General features: G+C 34.5%; 1 long non-coding RNA gene across 10 annotated transcripts in view; it reads right to left on the reverse strand.

Moving 5' to 3' along the window:
- The window catches only part of LOC140632717 (uncharacterized), a 341,247-nt gene that overhangs the window by 148,019 nt on the left and 180,406 nt on the right, over positions 1 to 12,822 (reverse strand). The window contains exon 6 of one of the 10 annotated variants that reach the window (XR_012030392.1): positions 126 to 334. The exons of 8 other annotated variants lie outside the window; for them this stretch is intronic. This is a non-coding gene — a long non-coding RNA (uncharacterized lncRNA). Of the gene's footprint in view, positions 1 to 125; positions 335 to 12,822 lie in introns of those variants that run through there. One more of the 10 variants, XR_012030397.1, reaches the window with a different exon arrangement.

Here is a 12,822-nt window from a genome sequence, read left to right on the forward strand (position 1 = left end):
ATAAAATTTCATTTATGTGAAAAAATGTCACAAAAGGAAATGAACAAGTAGATTTAGAAAGCAGATGAAAATAATGAATAATGGGAATCATCTGATGAAGTGAGTCCTAAACCACAATCTTTATTTACTTGGTTAAAATTGCTGTGCCACCAATATGACCATGTGAGTACCTAGACTCTAACTATACTTATCAAAAAGACAAAACTATTCAAAATACATTAAAAAAACATGTTATTTGTCAGCAGAATTGTTTATAGTCAACTCATTATGTGCAGGAAGTTCCCATCTACTTTTCAAGGAACCTGGTGGCAGATGGGTTTCATAGAAGCAACACCTGTAGAAGATAAGAAATTTGGTTTAATTATGAAATGTATGCTATTCAGTTGATCTAAAGTCTTTCCCTCTTCAGAAGCTGATTATCAGAGAGTGGTTAACATTTCTCTTAATACACAAAATTCCCACATCTGGAATATCAAAGCATACTGGTATCAAATGGGATTAATCTACTGAATCTAGAAATTACAAAAATGGGGGGATCCCTGGGTGGCGCAACAGTTTAGTGCCTGCCTTTGGCCCAGGGCGCGATCCTGCAGACCCGGGACCGAATCCCACGTTGGGCTCCCTGCATGGAGCCTGCTTCTCCCTCTGCCTATGTCTCTGCCTCTCTCTCTCTCTCTCTCTGTGTGTGTGACTATCATAAATAAATAAATAAAATCTTTAAATAAAAAAAAAGAAATTACAAAAATGTTTACAGAGTCCTGTTATTTTCCTATTTCCTGATCTTCAGTTCTTTGGACAAATGGGATGAACGAAACACAACAACTACAACTGAAAAAAAAAAAAAAAAAAAGCTCAATTCAACAAAATGGCCTAGAGATTTAATATTAGCTTTTTTGTTAAGAACTAAGTAATCCGGCATGCAAGACTTTTGGACTTCTGAACTACCCTGTCTATAAACATGAGTCTTAATCTGTGTCCTGTGCCCAAGTTAATTGAAACTTCTCATAGTCACTTTCATATTTAAAAAGAGTATCTCTCTCTCTTCCCAAGAAAAAACAGACAAAGTCAAAAGGATCTGAAAGGACTCACCTGAAGAAATCTGTGACCTCTATCTACTGGGGATTTCATCTACACAAAAGTATTCCAGAGGAAAGATGAGCTGTCCCCACACTGATAGGGACCCTTTCAAGTGTTGTTGGCCATTCAGAAAGCTATAAAGGGGCATGGACAGCTGGAATAATGCGTCTCATAAGAAGCCAGCACATTAGGAGGACTATGACTTCCAAAATCACTTGAAAATTAAGTTTTCCAGACTAACTGACACTGGCATTGATCTCAAGTGAAAGGAGGTATTCTAGAGAACTTATTCCTCTTCTCATTATTTTATTTTGCTTTCTTATTCACAGTAACTTAGATTACTTTATGGATATTTTTAATAGAAGATGAACATTTAATCCATTGCCCTACTTTTTCTCCCTATAGTCCCAGTAATTATTCCTATACATATGAAAGGGAACAACTACGTACTGTGCCTACTACTACACCGGGAAATATAGAAAGAGGTTGTAGAAAAGAAAAAATAATAATAATTAGTAGACAAATAGAAACTTAGCATTTACAGGCAGAAGCTGCAAAAGACATACCCAAGGTTACTTGATTAACAATACAATAGATGTTCTCTCCAGTAAGAGTATAGGTAGATAAACAAAGGTAGATCTCTGTTATTTATGAAGATAAACTAACGTCAATACACGTACTGATTTTGACCAATGTTAAAATGGACTATAGGATGTTTGTCCTAATGACTTAAAATAATGAAAGCTCTGTATATTGAACACTGGAATTTCAAATCTTCAATAAAAGCCACCTAAGACTTTGAAACTGAATAATGTCATGAGGGTCTCCGTGTTTCACATCTGGGAAAAAAAAATGATTTGGGAAGACAGAATAAGTACTGAAGCACCTAGATTGGTGTGTAAATGTAATGTAACTTATGTGATTAACAAATATTCAACAGAAATGCATTGGGCTTTACAAAAAAATATTTAGATAAAAGTTTAGATTATCAAGCTCCAGAGTCAAACAATAAAGACATTATGACAGTCTGTGTAATTAAAGTATGATAAAGAACAATTTTATCACATTGCTGTCAAGAATCTGCTTTAACCATTCATTATTAATATATATAAAGGCAATTCTCCCAAGGCAAATATTGTACTTAAATTTTTTAATTCATACTATTACAATTCCAATAATTATTTTGCTTTGCACTCTATTAGAGACTGACCAGATATTTAGTTAACCAAAATTTTATTTAATTGTCCAGAGAAAGGTAGAACTAGTAACGATGATAATGATAAGAATTATAGTGTTAACATCAAATAGAAACAAATGGGAGACACATCAGAAAGGTAAATACTAGGTAAAAATAATAAATTTGTCCTAGTGCCAAAAGAGAAAGGTAACTTCTTCTTTTCTTTTAGACTTTTGCAGAAAGAAGAAAGAAGAAAAGAAAGAAAGAAGAAGAAGAAAGAAAGAAGAAAGAAGAAGAAAGAAAGAGAAAGAAGAAAGAAAGAAAGAAAGAAAGAAAGAAAGAAAGAAAGAAAGAAAGAGAAAGAAAGAAAGAAAGAAAGAAAGAAAGAAAGAAAGAAAGAAAGAAAGAAAGAAAAGAAAAGAACAAAGAAAAGGAAAGAGGAAAAAATACTGTATTTGTAAATCATTTCTCTATATCTTTGGAATATGTGTATTTTAAAAAATGATAAATGAAGCTTTTGCCAGTTTTGCATTCCAGGGGTTATCTTTCTTGAGGGTCTTGGAATATGAATATCAAAGAGGATGGCAACCTGTAATCTACTCTCTGTGGGAGTTTAGCTGAGGCACTTGGCTCCAAGTTACAACTTCTGCTTGTCAAAAAGATACAAGAAGTAAATGCACTTGCAAAAATAAAACCATTTTCTAAAACCAAAACCAATAAATAAGGTTAAAAATGTTATTTTAGAACACTGACCATGTTTAAAAGAATAAAATAGACTGTCCAATATTTTCCTTCTTAACATAGCTACCTTCATTACTCACCCTAGGACTCATCTCCACTACTGGGCTTTCCATATACTCATAAATAATGATAAAGTACACATAGCACTTTATTTCTGATCTTGGTAAGCTAGAGCATCATGGTGTCTTTGTGTGAATACCCTTACCTCATATACTTGAAAAATCCCTATAAAAATACATCAATGATACAATTTTTATGTTCTAGAAATTATTCTAATAAGTGTTCTAAAATATTTTGGGAAAAAACTAATTTGGGGAACGTTCCCATCAGTTGATAATTTCTCAGAACTCTAACTTTTAAAAACATGGCTTCAAATTATTTAAAATGCCTTCAATAGTACTTTTTTTGGCTCACATTTTAGTGCATCCTTAAGGTATAATGCATAATAAAATACTTGTACTGCAGTAATATATAAATAAAACACAGTATTGTTATTGGGGGGGGGAAGCAAATATTGAATTCCTGAAGAGATTTTCAAATTATCATAGATTTAAGTTTTCTACATCTACTTCTAAATATTTCCAATAGAAAATAAGTTTACAACTGTATCCTAAAGAAGTAATTACTCCTCAAATTACTGTGTCCATAGCACCCAGTATCTACCTGTAAAGTTCACCTTTTCTTTTGATAAAACAGCATATTTAACTGCAGAAGATCTTAATTTGTATGCCACTAAATATGGAAAATTTCCAAGGATTCATGATCACTTATAAATCACTACTGAGTAGATATTCTCAATATTTCTTTTGAAGAATATAATGGATCTAATAAAACAAGAGGAGAGACTGTCACAATGGGGCTATGAAAGAATGAACAGTTCATCAATATAGTGACTATTTTTCCTTTCATCTGCATCTTTTGAAATTAGCATACTGCATAGGAGTTGTGTATTGTTATTTGTGAAAGGGTTGGGCATATGAGTTTCTTGAGATAATATACTTGGATATACTTGAAAGTACCTATCTGGCAATTTTAGTTACCTCATTTAACACATAGTTTATATAAATAACATTTTGATATGCTAACTTTTGATTAGTCAAAGGGATTGATTTCCTTTGGAACTGTATAAAGTATCAGGTCACTAAACTGGGTAGGTCAAGATTTACAATAATAATTTCTATTTCATTGTAGTAAGGGTACTCTGTCACTAAAAAATAAAAAGCTTATATATGTCCTCTTAACTAGAAATAGTCAATGTAGAGGGGAGACGAAGACTATACATATTTCACACTAAGAAACCCAGTTATACAGATTTATGTTAATTTGAAAAAAAAATAGAATGTGGTACAGCATTTTCACACTACAGATAAGGGAGATTTTACTATATGTTGAGATTTCTAAATACTTTCACACGGTTCATTCTAACCCCAGGATAACCTGAATAATAAAGATAGGTATAACTTCAAAAAGATAATAGTGTCCAATTCTAGGAAAAATATAAACATGATGTATTTTGTAACTGTGCCTCTATCCAATAAGCAGTAGTGGTGGTCTCTTGATATGAGACTCTGGAGACTGATTATTTATTTATTTATTTTAAAGATTTTATTGGGGCAGCCCCGGTGGCTCAGCGGTTTAGCGCCGCCTTCAGCCCAGGGCCTGATCCTGGAGACCCTGGATGGAGTCCCACGTTGGGCTCCCTGCATGGAGCCTGCTTCTCCCTCTGCCTGTGTGTGTGTGTGTGTTTTTTTTTTTTTTTTTTTTTTTTTTTTTTTTTTTTATGATAGGCTGTGACACAGTGAGAGAGAGAGAGAGGCAGAGACACAGGCAGAGGGAGAAGCAGGCTCCATCCATGCAGGGAGCCTGATGTGGGACTCGATCCCAGGACCCAAGATCACACCCTGGGCCAAAGGCAGGCGCTCAAACACTGAGCCACCCAGGCGTCCCAAGCAATACATTTCTTTTTTTTTTTTAATTTTTATTTATTTATGATAGTCACAGAGAGAGAAAGAGAGAGAGGCAGAGACATAGGCAGAGGGAGAAGCAGGCTCCATGCACCGGGAGCCCGACGTGGGATTCGATCCCGGGTCTCCAGGATCGCGCCCTGGGCCAAAGGAAGGCGCTCAACCGCTGCGCCACCCAGGGATCCCTCTGCCTGTGTTTCTGCCTCTCTCTCTGTCATGAATAAATAAATAAAATCCTTTAAAAAATAAAGATTTTATTTTTTTATTTATTTGAGAAACAGAGAGAGAGCGCGAGTGCTCACACAACTGGGGGAAGAGGCAGAGGGAGAAGTGAACTCTATGCTGAACAGGGAGTCTGATGCCCAGGACTCTAGGATCATGACCTGAGCAGAAAGCAGATGCCCAACTGACTAAGCTGTCCAAGGGCCCTGAGAATCTGTGGAGATAATTTAAAGGTAAGTAGGGCCAGTCTGTTTTAGGGGATTTTAGGAACCATGCCCACATCATAGTTTCTGTAGCATCATGGATTCTAGGATATGAATAGATAGTTCCTGCAACCAAGCTTTATTTTGATACTTACATCACAGTAGCTGCCTAATTTATATTTCCATTTGGATTTCTCAAGACACTTCAATGATTCCAGTTACTCTATATTGTGTAATATTCAAAATGAAGGACTGGGATGAGAGGAACCAATAGGATACTAGGATAATGATATAGTAAATGGTATGCCTAGGAGTGAAAACAGACTGGACATTATTATAAAAGTAGTAACTGCAACATAGTTCTGTTTAGAATTCTATGTGTCACAGATATAAAAGATATCTATTCTTTCTTGCAGAGAACCTGAGAGAAGATAGCCAAAGATATGACTTTAAGGAAGACATTAAATGAACAGACATCAAATACAGTTAGAAAATGAAAATATATTTAGAGTAAGACAACCTGTTCATGGAAAAAGAGAAATGGAAGAGAAGTCAGGATGTCAAGATCTCTCTGGGAAAAAAAAAAAACAAAACCTGTCAGTTAAACAGATAGGTATCATTAAAGATTGGGTGCTCACATGGGCATTTGACTTTGAGTTCTGTAAAGAGGAAGATTTGTTGAGTGTGTGTGTGTGTGTGTGTGTGTACACACAGTGAAAAATCATTTAACTTTTTTTTTTGTAACTTAGACTTATTTCTGTGCTCATGGAACATTCTCCAGAATAGATCACACAGTAGGTCACATCAGGCCTCAACAAGTACAGCAAGACTGAGATCATACCATGCCTATTTTCTGATCCCAATACTATGAAACTTGAAGTCAACCACAAGAAAAAAATTGGAAAGACCACAAATACATGGAGGTTAAACAGCATATTATTAAACAATGAAAGAGCCAACCAACAAATCAAACAGGAATTTAAAAAAAATACTTGGAAACCTACCTCAAGAAGCAAGATAAATTTCAAATAAACACCCTAACCTTATACATAAAGGAGCTAGAAAAAGCATAAGCAAATCCTACAGCCAGCAGAAGGAAGGAAATAATAAAGATTAGAGCACAAATAAAGGATGTAGAAACTAATTAACTAAGTAAATAGTACAGATCAGTGAACCAAGAATGGGTTCTTTGAAAAAATTTATAAAATTGATAAACCCCTAACCAGACTTATCAGAAACAAAAGAGAAAAAAACAAACAAACAAACAAAAACAAAATCACAAATGAGGAGAAATTACAACCAATGCCACAGAAATACAAACAATTCTAAGAGGGTATTATGAAAAACTATGTGCAAACAAACTGGACAACCTGGTAGAAATGGATAAACTCCTACAAACATATACACTACCAAAATGAAATGAAATAGGCTTCATTTCTATTCAGTTGTCAGAAATAGAAAACTTGAATAGGCCAATAATCAGCAAAGACATGAATAGGTAATCAGAAAACTCCCAACCAACAAAAGTCCAGGCCCAGATGTTCATAGGTGAATTCAACTAAACCTTTAAAGAAGAGTTAACACCTACTCTTCTCAAACTATTCCAAAAATATAGAAAAGGAAGGAAAACTTCTAAATCTTTTTTTTTATTTTTTTTATTTTTTTTTTTAAATTTTTTTTTTTAATTTTTTATTTATTTATGATAGGCACACAGTGAGAGAGAGAGAGGCAGAGACACAGGCAGAGGGAGAAGCAGGCTCCATGCACCGGAAGCCCGACGTGGGATTCGATCCCGGGTCTCCAGGATCGCGCCCTGGGCCAAAGGCAGGCGCCAAACCGCTGCGCCACCCAGGGATCCCGGAAAACTTCTAAATCTATTCTATGAGGCCAGCACACCTTTATAGCGAAACCAGATAGAGACTCCACTAGAAAAGAGAACTATAGGCCAATATTCCTGACAAATATGAATGCAAAAGTTCTCAATAAAATACTAGCAAACCAAAACCAACGGTACATTGAAAGAATACATTCACCATGATCAAGTAAGATTTATTCCTGGGCTGCGAGGGTGGTTCAACATTTACAAATCAATGTGATATGCCCTATTAATAAAATAAACGAACCATATGATCATTTCAATAGATGCAGATAAAGCATCTGACCAAGTAAAACATCCATTCATGATAAAAACCCTCTACAAAGTAGGGATAGAGAGAACATACCTCAAGATAATAAAGGCCATATACGAAAGACCCCCGCTAATACAATCCTCAGAGCTTTACCTCTGTGGTCAGGAATAAGACAAGGATGTCCACCTTCACCATTGTTATTTAACATAGTATTGGAAGTCTGAGCTTCAGCAATCAGACAATAAGAAGAAACAAAAGGGATCCCAATCAGCAAGGAAGAAATCAAACTACATTCATTATTTGCACATGACATGATACTATATGTAGAAAACGCAAAAAAAACAAAAAAAACAAAAAAAAAAACACCAAAAATATTGCTATAATTGGTACACGAATTCAGTAAAGAAACAGGATACAAAATCAACATACAGAAATCTTCTGCATTTCTATACACTGATAATGAAGCAGCAGAAAGAGAATTGAAGAATTGATCCCATTTACTATTGCACCCAAACTATAAGATACCTAGGAATAAACCTAACCAAAGAGGTAAAAGATCTATATTTTGAAAACTATAAAACACTGTTGAAAGAAACTGAAGAGGACACAAAGAAATGCAAAAATTCCCTGCTCAAGAATTGGAAGAACAAATACAGTTAAAGTGTATATATTAACCAAAGCAATCTATACATTTAATGCAATCCCTATCAAAATACCAACAGAATCCTTCACATAGCATAGCTAGAACAAACTATCCTAAAATTTGTATAGTACCTCAAAAGACTGAACAACCAAAGCATTCTTGCAAAAGATGAGCAAAGTTGGAGACATTGCAATTCTGGATATCCTATTATATTACAAAACTACAGTGATGATCAGGACAGTATTGTACTGGCACAAAAATAGACAATAAATCAAAAGAGCATAACAGGAAATAATTTGCAATAGAAAAATGACAGTTTCTTCAACAAATGGTGTTGGGAGAACTGGACAGCAACCTGCAAAAGAATGAAACTAGACCAATTCTTACACTACACACAAAAATAAATTCAAAATGGATGCAAGACCTACATGTGAGATAGGAAACCAAATAAGAGCTATCTCGCCCAGGGGCTTATTTATTACCATGCAGCCAGGGTTCAGTGAATGAATGGATGACATCCTGTCATGAAAGTACCCAAGGCCCACAATAAAAATGAGTGAATATCCAAGTATGTAAAATCTACTGAATTGGTAAATATTAAGCATCATTTTGCTTCTATTATATCAATATTCTTAGTGAACACAGATGACACATATTAGGACAAAAACCATACATATCAACCCCAATTTTGCTCACTTCAAAGGACAGAGCCATTAGGTACTTGGGTTTCCATACATAGCTCTCACGCAACACACATACACACACTTTTGGTATTGCCTAAAAATACTTACGAATAAATCATTATTTTTAAAAATACAGATTTATTTAAAATATAACCTATTATAATGATCAAAGGATACTAATTATAAATAATAAATGGCATTTAAATTTTTTCTGTCATTTAGGTTTACTGCATATATTAACAGCATATTGGCTAAAGCAAAAATATATTATAAAAATGGAAATCATGTTTATGTATTAATGGAGATTTTATACACTCAGAAAAATACTATTAGTATTAGAGATGAAGAAATAATGAACTGGGTTCTCTAGAGTTTTAGGAAGAAAATGAGATTTAAGGGTCAAATAGTCTTTAGTTTCCTCCTGAGAAAGTTTCATATCTTCCAATTTTAATGTGTATAAACATCAAACTCAGAATTTAGAAAAATACAATATTTAAGCTACTATCATAAAACATTAAATCATATAAAGATTGGATTAGAATATTTTTGAATAAGAAAATTATATTCAGTTATGTAAATATTTTGTGAGATTATAAATGTAAAATACTCATATGTAAATGATGAAATTACAATTTTTAATCCTGTTATAAAATTTGGGAATATGGAATGACTTATTCTGATATATGACAAAGAATACTGATTTTTTAAGCTTTCACAAAATAATTATGCAAGGTAATAAGCATAAAATGAAAAACAAAATACTTCCATCTATTAATTACACATATATATATACAAATTAAGACACTATATACTTTCCGATTCCTTATATCATCTTCCTAATAGTTTAAATCAATGCCTGTATTTGAAATACATATTAAATAAACTAAATAATACACTCACGTAATTAAGTTCTCATTAAGTTTGTGACCTAGAGAATCTTTGAAATGTACATTTGCCATAACCAGATGCAAATTAGCTTAAAATAAATGTTAAGTGAGATTAGAAATAGCACATTAAGCTAAGAGTTTAAAAAGAGAAAGGAACTTGTAAGATACAAGGATAGGAAACAACAGGACCATATGAATGTTCATTCATCCTTCATCTATTGGTTGAACTGTTACACGTGCTAAGATAAGAGTACGTCATGCAAGTGATTAAAATTAAAAAATACTTATTCTCAGGTTTATAGTCACTGTCCCAACCCTCCCACGAGGGTTCTTCAACACGCCAGGGCCCCCAAACTCTCCACAATGAAAGGCTCAAATCCAGGAAAACTGGTAATCTCCAGGACACCATTTCATTTTTATCTACAGTGAATAGCCAACACGAGTACACTGGTTTTAAACATTTATTTACTATTGTGGATTTGTCTTGGGACAACACAGCTAGGTTAGAGCTACATTCCCAGATTTCTCTCCCCTGCTTAGTCTGATGTTATTGTGAAACACAGGTATTTTGTTTGACAGGTTGAAGATAGAAGTGAAGCAGCAGACAAGTTCTTTTTATTACTCAAAAAGTCAGTGCAGGGTGTGAGAGATTGTTTCTTATCACATAATTGTCTCATCTGCTCTTGATATAAGGCAGCAAGCAGGCCCAAAACACTTCTAGTTCCTGAGGGATTTCTTCCTTAAGACTGTCCCTCTCCTGGACTAGATGTACGTTTTGCTTCATGATGAATAGCATCATCCTCTCCCATGGAACACTGTTACTGAAGCTTAGAGAGCCAGGTAATTGGAGAACGAGGAGGATCCCAGGTTTTCCTTGTGAGTGCCAGCACACTCACACTGGCTCAGGGGTTTCCTCGCTTTCCCTACTTCCTGCTTGTCTTTCCTTGCTGACGGCCCTACAGACTTTAGTATCTGGTTCCAGATTTAGAAGCAACCATCTCACCTTGACTTTTTAACTATTCCCTCAGCTGTCCATAATAAATGCTCTTATCCATATTTTCTGATAATAGAATTTTGTACAGGGAGTGTTTCTAGTGGAACAAAACCTTCAGAATGGATGATCTAAACTGGGTACACTTCATCTGCAATGATTTATCTTATAGAATCATATTTCAAGGCATTCATGACAGTATTTCCAGTGGTAAAGACCGTGCTAGTAGTTCATGAAATGTGGAAAGACATGAAAAGTGACAAAACAATGACTTAAGTATCACCTGTGGACATGTGTAATCAAGTGTCTATGAAGAGAATTAGGTGACAAATTATTTGCTGCTGTAAAAAATATACTGGAAATAAAGAATGTAATAAAGTTAGGCAACTGCTTCCAAATACACTGGAGAACTTAGAGTGAAAAGATGAGTTCAGGACTTTAACTACCAAGGTGAGGTCTTGCTTCTCTGAATGCTCGGAAAGAAACTCTTATAGTGCTAAGGTTTAGATATCTGAAAACAAATCTCCGAGTCCAATCTTACTTGTGACTGAGTTATAACAAAAAAGAAATTCCAGAATTTTTGAGGTGTCTTATATTAGGGAATCCATTTTGTAGTAGCAGAACTTTGAAAACCAGAATGAGTCTACAGATAAATTCCAATAAAACCAAGAAATTTCCATTCTACCTTGTTTTGATCCTCCTTTGCAAGCAGAAGCATCTCTTTATACCCTAGATGAAGTTAATCTTCCCTTGCCTAAAAAAGCCTATAACTTCCTTTGAAATAAGTGCTTTGCAAAATACTGATGATTCTCTTCAAGATGTATCCCCTTATAGTACTTTCCTATGATTTCTGTACACAAATTACAGGAAACGTTGACAGGTCTACATTCCTTCTGGAAGCTCTAGGGACAATATGTTTCCTATCTTTTCCACCTTTTACAGGGTGCTCACGTTCCTTGGCTCAGAGCCCTCTCCATTTTCAGAGACAGCAGGGTGGTATCTTTCAGTCTTAGACTCTGTTTTCATCATATGTCCTTATCTGATTTTAGCCTTTTTGTTTCCTCTTAGTCCCACTCCACAAACTGCAGGATAAAGTTCCATTTTGATGCCCTTAACCTCATCATATTTGTAAAGTCCCTTTGCCATATCGGGTAACACAGTCACAGGTTCTGGGGTTCAGGACATAAACGTCCTAAGGTAGTAATATGGCTTATTACACTTTGGCTTATTACACTCCTTTATTTCTTATTGATATTGATACCATATCTATCATCAGACTCCAGTCAACAAGAACTTTAAGGATGAGTGACAAAGTATAACCTCATGAGGAGATTCGATACACAAAGATGTGGTATATATATACCATAATTCAGAAGGTTCTTAGAGAAACAAGGCAGAGGAAATTATTCTGTGGATTTTCAAAAGAGGTAAAATACAAAAAAGGACCTATTCTGGTTATAGAGATGGGGCTGTGAAATAAATTTAATTTATATACATTGTATTTGAAGCAGTTGTGGGGCATCAAAGTAGGCATGAGTTATATTAGCTAGAAATGTGGAATCAAATTTAAAATGAAGATTCATTTAGAGAAATGTAAGCACTTTGTCACAAGAGAGAATGTCTCAGATATCAGTGAATGCAAAATAAAGAGACACTTAAAGGAAACACACAAAGTGATGGTGTGCTATAAATAGAGAAATGAAATACTATATTAATACAGAAGGTGGGCTAGGTTTAGCTGGGATAACTAATGAGCATCAAATACTGAAGAAAAGTTAAAAGGGATGTAACCTGAGGAAAGAAGTTGTATTTGACTTGAAGAAAATAGCACAGGTGATGCTATAGGATAGGTTAAAAACAGAAGCCAGGTTACTAAGTATTAAGAACACACTGTAACTTTAAAAACATTCACTATCGAAGAACTAAGTGAACCCCTAATGCCCACTAAATCTTTCAGATGCATCATAGTCACTACTTCTTTGTGCAGCAATTGGGAAAAATAGACATGTAATTATATTTGATAAATGATCATACCATTCATTCTTCTATAATTAAATTATTATATCAAAATTATTGATATTAGCAAAGAAAAATAAATAAATATT

Source organism: Canis lupus, chromosome 4 (genome assembly GCF_048164855.1).
Source record: "Canis lupus baileyi chromosome 4, mCanLup2.hap1, whole genome shotgun sequence".
NCBI lineage: Eukaryota > Metazoa > Chordata > Mammalia > Carnivora > Canidae > Canis > Canis lupus.